Consider the following 13,721-nt stretch of genomic DNA (forward strand, 5'->3'; position numbering starts at 1 on the left):
AAGAAAATCTTTAAAAAATAATAATAATAACGGGGGCAGCCCAGGTGGCTCCGCGGTTTAGCGCCGCCTTCAGCCCAGGGCGTGATCCTGGAGTCCTGGATCGAGGCCCACATCGGGCTCCCTGCATGGAGCCTGCTTCTCTCTCTCTGCCTGTGCCTCTGCTTCTTTCTCTCTCTCTCTCTCTGTCCTTCATGAGTAAATATATAAAACCTTAAAAAAATAAAATAAAAAAATAACGAGGCAATTTCTAACATTTTCTCTAAAATTCAAAAACCATACCATGTGGAATATTAGTCATTAAAAGAATGAAATCTTGCCATTTGCAATGATGTGGGTGGAACTAGAAGCTATTATGCTAAGCGAAATAAGTCAGAGAAAGACAAATACCATATTTCACTCATATGTGGAATTTAAGAAACAAAACAGATGAACATAGGTGAAGGGAAGGAAAAATAAGATGAAAATTGAGAGGGAGGGACAGCCCTGGTGGCTCAGTGGTTTAGCGCCGCCTTCAGCCCAGGGCCTGATCCTGGGGACCCGGGATCGGTCCTGCGTTGGGCTCCCTGTATGGAGCCTGCTTCCTCCTCTGCCTGTGTCTCTGCTTTTCTCTCTCTGTGTCTCTCATGAATAAATAAATAAAATCTTAAAAAAAAAAAAAAAGAAAGAAAGAAAGAGAAAGAAAGAAGAAAGAAAGAAAAGAAAGAAAAGAAAGAAAGAAGAAAGAAAGAAAGAAAGAAGAAGAAAGAAAGAAAGAAGAAGAAAGAAAGAAAGAAAGAAAGAAAGAAAGAAAGAAAGAAAGAAGAAAGAAAGAAAGAAAGAAAGAAGAAAAAGAAAATTGAGAGGGAGGCAAACCGTAAGAGGCGCTAAACTCTAGGAAACAATCTGAGGGTTGCTGGAGGGGAGGTGGGTGGGAGGACAGGATAACTGGGTGATGGGCATTAAGGAGAGCACTTGATGTAATGGGCACTGGGTATGATATGCAACTGATGAATCACTAAATTCTACCTCTGAAACTAATGAAAAAATAACAATAATTAATTAATTAATTAAAAAATTAAGTTTTCTTTAAAATAGTTTTAAAAACACCCCAGCACCATGCTCTTTTTTTGGGGGGGAGTCAGCTTTTTCTTTGATACCACTGTATGCTCCTCACTTAATCCTCACCAATCTGTGAGGCATGTGTACTTTATTTTACAATTGAGGAAACCAAGTCTCAGAGAAATTCTTCGCATATGAAATGTAGAGTTGGGATTCAGTATCCCCAAATGCAGTTTCTTCTCTCTTTTACACTGCTTATTTGTTGTAAGCTGTTATTTGTTAACCTGGCCTCATATCTGTGGTTCTTCAGTTTATTTGGGAACAGAACAATTTGCCCATGATTTCTGCCCTTCTCATCTACCCAACAGAATGCACATTTGTGTGTATTCATATTCATATACATAGTGTTGTATAACTTCAGAAGCATTATCATGAATTCCCTTAAAGCCCTTCCATGCTTCCTGTAGGTAACAGGCCCAGCCACAGGAAAGGAAGTGGCTCTTTTTTCTGTTATATGTATTGACAGTGGAATTCCAGGATTGCAGTGTGGGGTGCGATTAGCATGGTGGTGTGTGTCTCGGGGTGCCAGATGTTAAAAAAACATATAAGAGGGGCACCTGGGTGGCTCCGTGGGTTAAGCATCTACCTTCAGCTCAGGTCGTGATCTCAGGGTGCTAGGATCAAGCCCCATGTCAGGCTCTCTGCTCAGCAAGGAGTCTACTTCTCCCTCTCCCTCCATGTTCCTGCTTTCTCTCTCAAATAAATACATAAAATCTTAAAAATAAATACATATAAGAGTAGATCTGGAAACACATTTATTTTTTATTTATTTATGATAGTCGCAGAGAGAGAGAGAGAGGCAGAGACCTAGGCAGAGGGAGAAGCAGGCTCCATGCACCGGGAGCCCGACGTGGGACTCAATCCCAGGTCCCCAGGATCGCGCCCTGGGCCAAAGGCAGGCGCTAAACCGCTGCGCCACCCAGGGATCCCTCTGGAAACACATTTAAACCCTGGCCTTGATAGAGTAGTAATGGTTTTGGAGGAGTTGACAGCCAACTCAAAAATGTCTTCACATCCCTTCCCTTGATTGTTAACAATGTGTAAGTAGTTTGCCTTCCTCCCCTCCTTTTCCCTCTCTTTATTTCTCTCTTTCCACTACTTCCTATAAACAGGGTGAATGGTAGTTAAGTTTTTGGGGAGTAAAAAATTATATGTGAAAAAAGTTATATGTGAATTTTTTTTACTGTACCAGGGTTGGCACCCCTAACTCCCATGTTCAAGGACCAACTGTATATGTATGTGCATTAACTCACAAGATAGAGTTAATGATGGAAGGTATGAACAAGAAGAAATTATTAGTCTCTGATCCCCTGCTCCAGCACAAAGCTCCTAAACTTTTGTAAATTCTTAATAAAAGCATTAGGAGCATCTGTTGTTTTATTGAGGTGACTCTGGGTGGGCTTCTGTATGTAGGCTGGTCACCAAAAAGACCAAGCCATGATTAGATGCTTGGAATTTTCACCTCATCCCTCATCCTCCAGAGAAAAAAAAAGGCTGTAAATTGATATAATAATTGATCATCCCTATGTGAGTACATTTCCATAAAATCCCAATAGTACAAGATTTTTAGAGCTTCTAGTTTGGTGAACTTATCTACATTAGGAGGGTGACACATACCCTAACTCTATGAGGACAGAAGCTCCTATGCTCAGAACTCTCCCAGACCTCGCCATATGTTATCTTATCATCTGGCTGTTCATCTGTCCCTTTTATCATATCCTGTAAGAAATTGATAAATGTAAATGTTTCCCACCAAGATGCCAGCCACAAGGCAGAATTTCAAGCTATGTTGTTTTCTCTTGACCCTTGCCATTATACAATATACAACGCTCTTAGAAAAGTGCAATAGTGGGAGCCTGGGTGGTTCAGTGATTGTCTGCCTTCAGCTCAGGTCGCAATCCGGGGGTTCTGAGGTCGAGTCCCACATCGGGCTCCCTGTAGCAAGCCTGCTTCTCCCTCTGCCTGTGTCTCTGCCTCTCTCTGTGTGTGTCTCTCATGAATAAATAATAAAAATTTTTAAGTGCAACAGTAAAAGTTTGTGCTCAGTAAATGCCAGATGCCAAACCTGAGTCTGTCAAAGCCAAGCCCTCCTTCAACCTTATTAGCCCTATTCCCCACTTCTTAGAAATTTAGTTTGGTGAATGTTGGATTCCAAAGCACTGCAGGGGCTCAGATTACCTATTCACTTCCTCAGAGTCAAGTAGTCATTTTGCTTTTTTGTTTTTCTTAAAGCTATTATTTATTTATTCATGAGAGAGAGAGAGAGAGAGAGAGACACGCAGAGACACAGGCAGGGGGAGAAGCAGGCTCCACGCAGGGAGCCCACGCGGGACTCAATCCCGGGACTCCAGGATCATGCCCTGGGCCGATGGCAGGCGCTAAACCGCTGAGCCCCCCCAGGGATCCCCAGTCATTTTGTTTTTTAACTTTTTAAATTAAATACACCCAACATGGGGCTTGAACTCACAATCCTAAAATCAAGAGTCCCACAATCCTTTGACTAAGCCAGCCAGGCATCCCTCAATTAGTCTTTATCAGCTATTTGATTAGCATTTTTCATTTTCAACCTATGTAAAACGTCAAAATGCATTTTCCATTGTGAAATATATGGAAAAGTGTATTAAACAAATATACCACTAATGAATAAGTCTAAAGAGAACATCCATGTAACTAACACCCACATCCAATGTATAGCTGGCTTTTTTTAAAATTCTGAATCTTTTCTTTTCTTTTCTTTTCTTTTCTTTTCTTTTCTTTTCTTTTCTTTTCTTTTCTTTTCTTTTCTTTTCTTTCTTTTAAGATTTTATGTATTTACTCATGAGAGACACAGAGAGAGAGGCAGAGACATAGCCAGAGAGAGAAGCAGGCACCCTATGGGGAGCCGATGCAGACTCATCCCAGAACCCTGGGAAAACGACCTGAGCCAAAGGCAGACAATCAACCACTGAGCCACCCAGGTGTCCCTGAACACCTCCTTTCTTTAAAAAAGAAAAGAAGGGATCCCTGGGTGGCGCAGCAGTTTGGCGCCTGCCTTTGGCCCAGGGCGCGATCCTGGAGACTCGGGATCGAATCCCACGTCGGGCTCCCGGTGCATGGAGCCTGCTTCTCCCTCTGCCTGTGTCTCTGCCTCTCTCTCTCACTGTGTGCCTATCATAAATAAAAAAAAAAAAAAAGAAAAAAGAAAAAAGAAAGAAAAGAAAAGAAAAGAAAAGAAAAGAGAAAAAAAAGAAAAGGAGATCTTACACTTTCAGCAGAATAATGCTGGAAAAATCACTGAAGAAAATATCCCTAAAGGGGTACCTGGGTGGCTCAGTTGGTTGAGCATCTGCCTTCAGTTCAGGTCATGATCTTGGGTTCCTGGGATCAAGCCCCAGTTTGGTCTCATTGCTCAGCGGGGGGGCTGCTTCTTCCTCTACCTTTGCAGCTCCCTCTGCTTGTGCTCTCTCTCTTTCTCTGTGTCAAATAAATAAAATCTTAAAAACACACACACACACACAACTATCCATAAATATTCTCTACATCAAAAAATTCTAAGAATCACAACGTTCATAGGAACTTAACTAATCAAATACCATAGTACTAATTTAATCAGCATAAAGAGGTTTTTGAATCTAGAGTTAAAAAATTCATGCTTGTGGAAGAGCAAACTTTTTTTTAAGAACAAACTTTAAAGTAGGCCACTAACTGAGAACTGTGGAAAAAAACAGAGAGCTGAACCAGCTCATTAGAATTTTAAGGATGTGTACAATGTGAAACCATTGTAATTTCTTGGATTCTTATGGAAAACATTTTATTTTACTTTCGTATTAAAGTTCGTCAGTATTTAATACTTTGTTTCTACATTTATCTTACTCCTGTGGTAATACTACTACAGAATATTGAGTTTACCTCATTTCCTGACTAATATAAAAAAATCAGATGATTCCATGACCGGTGTATATACAAGTAGATGATTTCTTCTGCCCGCAATCGCTGCTCACCACTCTGGGGAACTCTGCACCTGCATTTCTGAGTGTCAGGACAAACTTATTGACAAGAATACTGTATCTTCCATACTTGCTGAGGATTTTTCAGGAATAGGCTCTGGGAATTTGACAGACTTCTTGCCTCACACCCCAGTGCAGCAACATCCATTTGTTTGTGCTCTGCCTCAATACTCATCACCATTCCAGTATCAACAAAATTTCTGCTAGGAATTTCCTGTGGGTTTACCTTATCTCGTTTGTGTAGGGAGTTAAAACTTTACCTCCACCTTCTTGAGGTTTCCACCTGAGAATTAAATTGACATTAAGACAGACAAAAGAAAAGCGTATCAATTTGATTTTTAAGTGTACAAGGAAGTCTCCTCCCCCAGAAATGGAAGACCCAAAGGAGTGGCAAAACCTAAGTACTTATGTGCGCTATTGAACAGAGTGGAAATTGTAGAAAAGTACAGTGTATGGGGGAAACTAAAGGAAGAGAAGTATTTTAATAAGATCTTGTGTAGACTTCTCTCAGCCTTGACTCCTACTTCTGGTATTAAGGCTACTTCTTTCCTCCTGGTGTAGGGAGAGTAATTCTCACCTGGGAGTCTTTCATCTCCTGTTGCAGGGGGAAGAGGGGATGAGGGCCTTTCTTGCACCTGCTGTTTTTCAAGCGCCTTTAGCTCAAAATAATCAATATGTCGAAGTGACATATTTTGGGATAGCTTCCCCTGAGCCCCTTCTCCTGACTTGTTTCCAGCATGTTTCTCTCATCCGCAATGGATTTTGAGAATTGAAGACAAACCGAGGGAAAATTTTCTTCTCACAGTGAAATACCACTATGCCCACTATGTGCTTAATTGCTTCTTGTTTTCAAGATTTTATTTATTTATTAGAGACCCACCAAGATGCCAAGATGCCAGGGAGACACACACACACACACACACACACACACACACACAGGCAGAGGGAGAAGCAGGCTCCATGCAGGGAGCCCGACGTGGGACTCAATACCAGGACTCCAGGATCACGCCCCGGGCTGAAGGCGGCGCTAAACCGCTAAGCCACTGGGGCTGCCCTGCTTGTTTCTTTTCTTTTTTCTTTTTCTTTTTTTTTTTTTTTTTTGCTTGCTTTTTGTTTTCTAACATGTTTTCTAATGTTAGATTCTCTGTTCAAATCTAAAACCACAGTCTTCTAAAAGTCAACCACTAAATTCCTTCATTAGTTCCATTATAGTCACAAGACCTATTAATGCCATGTTCTTTTCCTATTATTAAAAAATCTCCTTTCTTAGCTTAACTTCTAAAAAGCCATTAATTGGTCTCCTCCTTTGCTCTCAAGGATGTTGTCCAGTACCAACAAACACTGTCCTTCTCCTTTTTATAAGAATTCCTGATTTTCATTCAGGTATTACCCATTCCCTTCAGCTATGGGCTTCAGGGAAAGCTAACTCCACCCTGAAGGCAAGGGCAGTGATGGTGATCCCTGTTTGGTTTAAGCCAATCTCAACATTCCATCCAGGCAATGCTGATATGTGATTTAGGTCACATACTTGGGGATCTGAATGTCCTCGCCAACTAAACATGAAGGAAGAAGTATGAAGCCCCATTCTGGCAGCCACCTTATGACATCATAAATGGCCAGGCACACAGACAGACAGAAACAGTTCTTGTTATCATCCTTGAGCTATTGGATCAATCAAATATGAAACCAGACCTATTCCTGAATTCCCATACAATAAATTTCCTTATTTTGTTAAAAATACTGTTTTTTAGAGCAGTTTTAGGCTCACAGTAAAACTGAAAAGAAGGTACAGAGATTTCCCAGAAAAACCATGAGAGACTCTTAACTCTAGGGAACAATCTGAGAGGTGCTGGAGGGGAGGGGAGTGGGGGGATGGGGTAACTGAGTGGTGGGCATTAAGGAGGGCACGTGATGAGTACTGGGTGTTTTTTTTTTAATTTTTATTTGTTATTTTATTTTATTTATTTATGATAGGCACACAGTGAGAGAGAGAGAGAGAGGCAGAGACATAGGCAGAGGGAGAAGCAGGCTCCATGCACCGGGAGCCCGATGTGGGATTCGATCCCGGGTCTCCAGGATCGCGCCCTGGGCCAAAGGCAGGCGCCAAACCGCTGCGCCACCCAGGGATCCCAGTACTGGGTGTTATACGCAACTAATGAATTATTGAATACTACATCTGAAACTAATGATGTACTACATGTTGGCTAATTGAATTCAAATAAAAAAAAAACATATACCTCCTGCCCCATACATGCACAGCCTCCCCCAATACCAATATCCCCCAACAGAGTTCTGCATTTGCTGCAATTCTTAAAATACCTTGACCTGTTATTACCTGAAGTCCTTAATTTACGTTAATTCTGGGTATTGTACCTTCTATGGTTTTGGACAAATGTATAATAACATGAATCCACCATTACAATACACAAAATAGTTTCACTGCCCTAAAAGTCCTTTGTGCTTCACCTATTCATTCCTCCCTCCCCTGCAACCCCTAGCAACCACTGATCTTTTTGCCATGTTGCCTTTGCCAGAATGTCAGAGTTGGAATCATACAATATGTAGCCTCCTCAGATTGGCTTCTTTTATTTCATTCCTCCATGTCTTTTCATAGCTTGATAACTCATTTCTTTTTATTGCTGAATAAGATTCCAAAGTCTGGAAGTACTAAAGTTTGTTTATCCATTTATCTACTGAAGGACACCTTGGTTGCTTCAAACTTTGGCAAATTATGAATCAAGCTGGCATAAACATCCATGTGCAGGGTGTTGTGTGGATATAAGTTTTCATCACCTTTAGATAAATACTAAGGAGGATCATATAGTAAAGTATGTTTAATTTTGTAAGAAACTGCCAAACTGTCTTCCTAAGTGTCTATACTACTTTGCATACCCAGGAACAATAAATGAGAGTTCCTGTTACTCCTCACCCTTGGTAGTGTTTGGTGTTGTCTGTGTTCTGCATTTTGGACATTCTAATAGATGCTGCAGGGGACCTGGGCAGACCACCCCCAAATGTGCCACAATGGCATACTGATTATTTCTAAATACACTATTTTAAGCACAGCCTGTGCAAGAAGGACCCTAAGAACCCGCCCTGTCCCTCTGAAAGCAGGAAATAAATCTCCCATGTGAAAGGCACTTTCCCGGTACCAGGAGGTAAGAGACATCCTTATCACCAGAGATAGGGAATTGAGAGCTGAGAAGGCCACATAAGCCAACTGTAGAGGCCACTTTTAGGCAATAGGCTTGAGCAATGAAAATCTGAGTGAGATAAAACGGCCCCCACAGTGACTACTGGGCCGAATGCAAACAGGTTCATCAGGGGACCCACCTCAAAACAGTCATATGCCCTAGCTGACCAATGGGCTACTTACAACCAGGCACAGGTACTGAAAAAGGAAAATTGCATACATTCCCATACTCCTCAGTAACCCCCCCACCCCACATACATTACTACTAATGTAATGCCCCCCACCACTGCCTCCTCGTAGATAGTCTCTCCCTTGCTGTCCTGCTCTCTGCTCCCTTGCAGTAAACTTCTATCTCCTTGTTTTGCCTTGGGTGAATTATTTCACCACCTGCTGTTTCGCTGGCCTCCACCCTATCGGGTCACCCCACAACAACTTTGTTATCTTCTGCTAATTTACTACATTAGCCCAAATTCTGTTCAGAACTTCTTACTGATTTGAGCTCCCAAACACAAGTTTTCTTTGTCCTGTCAATACCTCATAAATGTGTTGGCTCTTTGTCTAAAATGTATAAAAATTGCTTGCCATAAAAATAATTTTTTTTAAAAAAGCCCTGCCTGGGTCATTTCTTTGGGTCTCAATTTCATTATTGGGCCTCCACGTGCACAGCATAAAACGTTTTTGTTTTTGTTTTTTTCTCCTGTTAATTTGTCTCATGTCAATTTAATTCTTAGACCAGCTAGGAGACCTTGAAGGTAGAGGGAAATAATTTTTCCTCCCTCGCAATGTATAATTTCCTTATGTTTTTTTTTTTAAGATTATTTATTTATTTATTCAGAGAGAGAGAGAGAGAGGCAGAGGGAGAAGCAGGCTCCACGCAGGGAGCCCGACGTGGGACTCGATTCCGGGTCTCCAGGATCACAACCCGGGCTGCAGGCGGCGCTAAATGCTGCGCCACCGGGGCTGCCCTACCTTATGTTTTTTAAACCAGTCGAGTTTATTTTTGTTACTTGCAATCAAAAGAATCCTAACTACTATAAATTCATGACACGGCTAAATAATTCTTAAAAGACTAACTGGAGGGATCCCTGGGTGGCGCAGCGGTTTAGCGCCTGCCTTTGGCCCAGGGCGCGATCCTGGAGACCCAGGATCGAGTCCCACGTCGGGCTCCTGGTGCATGGAGCCTGCTTCTCCCTCTGCCTGTGTCTCTGCCTCTCTCTCTCTCACTGTGCGCCTATCATAAGTAAAAAAAAAAAAAAAAAAGACTAACTGGATTCTGGAGGGAATAAAAGTTTAACTGTCAAAAATAAAGCCACACAAGTATACCATTAGGGAAAAAGATAAAAGAGAAAATGTAATAATCATACATAGGAGAAGGTAATCATTAGCCTAACACAAAACCAGGAAACTTGTTAAAAAGAAAATCACAGGCCTAAAATGGTGTCCCCAAGTCAGCAAACCTGGGCTTAAAACCTAACCTAACTGCAATTCTAACCTCTCCTGGGTACATAGTCTGAACTAGTCAGTCAGGAATTTTCTGATCAACCTCAGTGAGGAAATCAGTCACAGGGCCCTCTACATTCCCCAAAGAAAGATGGGTCATCAGTATAAGATCTCCCTGACCCTCCCCCTAAGGAAGGGTGACCTTGCCTGAAACAATCCTTTTATTTTCTTTTGCTAATATCTGCTACCCAATTATGAAACATGTTTAATAAAGTCACTTAGATTTTCAAATTTTTTGGTTGAATTTTTTTTTTTAGGCTAAATGCTATTTATTGAAAAGACCAGAGAAGAGAGAGTACAGACTCCCTGAATTTTGGTTTTTAGCAACACAAAGGAAAAGACCAAGAGATTGCACATCATAAAATGTGAAGATATGATAAAAGAAAATGAAAAGATAAAGTTACAGAACAGGAGAAAATAGAACACATAATGGACAGGTAATAAATAAAGGCCTTCTACAAGTCAGTAAGAAATCTGGCCAAAAGATATCAAAAAGCAGCTCTCAGAAGGTAAAATACAAATCAACAATAAATATAGGAAATAATACTAGCTCAACCTGATGGACTAAATCCATAATTTGTCTTCTCCCAAATCCCTTCACAGGAAAGAAAAGACCTTTTATAAAAAAAAAAAAGTTTTTATTTTTAAGTAATCTTTATATTCAATGTGGGGCTCAAATTCAAAACCCCAGTATCAAAGACCACATGCTCCGCTTACTGAGCCAGTTAGGTACTCCAAAATATATTGCTTAAAAAAATAAATCCATGAGTGCCTGGGTGACACAGTTGGTTAAGCATCTGACTCTCAAAAAACAAACAAACAAACAAACAAAAAAACAAAACAAAAAAAAATAAAAAAAAAAACAAAAAAAAAGCATCTGACTCTCGGTTTCTTTCTTTCTTCTTTTTTTTTATAAAATTTTATTTATTTATGATAGTCACAGAGGGAGAGAGAGAGAGAGAGGCAAAGACACAGGCAGAGGGAGAAGCAGGCTCCATGCACCGGGAGCCCAACGTGGGATTCAATCCTGGGTCTTCAGGATCGCGCCCTGGGCCAATGGCAGGCGCCAAACCGCTGCGCCACCCAGGGATCCCTGACTCAGTTTCAGTTCAGGTCATGATCTCTGGTTCCTGGGATAGAGCCCTGTGACAAGCTCTGCACTCAGCAGGGAGTCTGAATAAATGTTTAAAAAAATTAGTGATGATGAAACAATAATGAAACACTATTCAAAAGTAAAGTACAGTCCTAAATAGACTTATTGGAATATAATAAGAAAAACAAAAGAACCAATCCTTTATCTCAATAAGTCAGATAAAAATATAGCCATATAAACACAGGAAAAAAGCACTGATTAAAAAAATCAAATAGGGGTGCCTGGGTGGTTCAGTTGTTAGGCATCTGCCTTAGCTCAGGTCACAGTCTCAGGGTCCTGGGATCAAGCCCCATGTCGGGCTCTCTGCTCAGTGGGGAGCCTACTTCTCCTCCCTCTCCCTCTGTGCTCTGCTTCTCCCTCAAATAAATAAATAAAACCCTTTATTTTTTTTTTATATTTTGAACAGATTTTTCTTGTTTTTTTTTATTTTTATAAATTTATTTTTATTGGTGTTCAATTTGCCAACATATAGAATAACACCAGTGCTCATCCCGTCAAGTGCCCACCTCAGTGCCTGTTACCCAGTCACCCCCACCCCCCGAATAAAACCCTTTTAAAAAAATCAAAGCAGATATTAAACAGAAACAGCAACAAAAATATTAAAGATGAAAAAGTTGGCGGAGAGCTAAAGTATTCTAAGGTCTTTGTTATTTTCTGAGAGGTCAGGATGTTAACTCTTCACTCTGTTAACATTTTAACAGTAAACATTTTAACAGTAAACAGTTACCTCTTTAAAAATTCAACAGTAACCACTAAAAAATAGTTTGATTTCTGTATAAATAAAAGAGAAAAGAAAAAAGGAAATTTTATCAACCCAAAAGAGGGCAAGAAAGTACAAAAGCAGCACAGAGAAAGCACACAATAAAATGACAGTAATACCTGAATATATCCCTAATCAATAATTATTGATGGATCAAACTTGCCTATTAACATAAATGGAACACCAGGCTTGATTTTTAATTAATTAATTAATTAAAAAAATATATTCTATTTATTCATGACAGACGGAGACATAGGCAGAGGGAGAAGCAGGCTCCTCACAGGGCACCCAATGGGGGACTCGATCCCTGGACATGGGATCATCACCCGAGCAAAAGGCAGACGCTCAACCGCTGGGCCACTCAGGCATCCTCAGACTTGATTTTTTAAAAAATTTATTACAGTTCTTTCCCAGAGACATACCAAATACTTAAAAATATAAGAAAGGAAAAAAAAAAGGAGGATCCCTGGGTGGCGCAGCGGTTTAGCGCCTGCCTTTGGCCCAGGGCGCGATCCTGGAGACCCGGGATCGAGTCCCACGAGTCCCACGAGTCCCACGTTGGGCTCCCGGTGCATGGAGCCTGCTTCTCCCTCTGCCTGTGTCTCTGCCTCTCTCTCTCTCTCTCTGTGTGGCTATCATAAATAAATAAATAAATAAATAAATAAATAAATAAATAAACAAACAATAAAAAAGAAAAAAAAGGGAAAACAGAGAAAAAGATACACGTGGCAAATACTAAAAACAACAACAAAAAAAACCGATGTAGCTGTATTAATCAGTCCAAATGAGCTCAAAGCAAAAAATAAAGTATTACCAAAGATAAAGATCATGATTTTAAAAAAATTTCAATTCATCAAGAAGACACAATTCTAAACTTGTTGCATTTAATAAGCTCACTTTAAAATATAAGTGATAATAGTATTTGAAGAAAATAAGGGAAGTGATTTTTCTAATCTGAGAGTATCTATATGAGTATCCTCAAAAGCATTTCCTACACTATAAAATATTGTTGAAGGAAAATAAAGAAGACCTAATAAATGGAAAAACATCCCACTTCATGAATCAGAAGATTTAATATTACATCTTAATTAACTTAGTTTATTTAAAATGGCACTGTTCCCGTTATGGGACTGAATATTGGCTTCCCAAAAATCACATGTTGAATTCTAATCCTCAGCACCACAGAATGTGATTGTATTTGGAAATAGTGCCTCTAAGGAGGTGATTAAATTACATGAGGCCATATGAATGGACCCTAATCCAATATGACTAGTGTCTTATAAAAAGAGGAGATTAGGACACAGACATGCACGAGAAAAGAACACATGAAGATACAAGAAGATTGTCATCCATAAGGCAAGAGAGAGGTCTGGAACAGATTCTTCCCTCATGGTCCCCAGAAGAAAACAACCCTATTGACACCTTGTGATCTTGTTTTCCATCTTCTAGAAGAACAGGAAGTTAATTTATGTTGTTCACACCACCACTCTGTGTGATTTGTTATGGTCACCCTGGCAGACTCTGCAAATTGATGTACAGATTAAATGCAATCTCCAACAAAATTCCAGCTGGCTTCTTGATATAAATTGACAAGCTGATCCTAAAATCCCCATGGAAATTCAAAGAACCCAGAATCTTGAAAGAGTAAAGTTGGATGATTCCCAATTTCAAAACTTACTATAAAGCAACAATAATCAAGACAATGTGATACACACATAGAACCAACATAAAGATCAACAAAATAAAACTGAGAGTCCAGAAATAAACTCTCACATTTACGGTCGGTTGAATTTTGACAAGGGTGCCAAGAAAATAAGAATGATCTTTTCAGGGTTGCCTGGGTGGCTCAGCGGTTGAGTGTCTGCCTTCAGCTCAGGTTGTGATCCCCGGTTCCAGGATCGAGTCCCACATCAGGCTCCTTGCAGGGAGCCTGCTTCTCCCTCTGCCTATGTCTCTGCCTCTCCTCTCTGCAACCCTCATAAATAAATAAATAAATCTTAAAAAAAAGATATTTTCAATAAATGGTGTTGA

This window comes from Canis aureus, chromosome 9 (genome assembly GCF_053574225.1).
Source record: "Canis aureus isolate CA01 chromosome 9, VMU_Caureus_v.1.0, whole genome shotgun sequence".
NCBI lineage: Eukaryota > Metazoa > Chordata > Mammalia > Carnivora > Canidae > Canis > Canis aureus.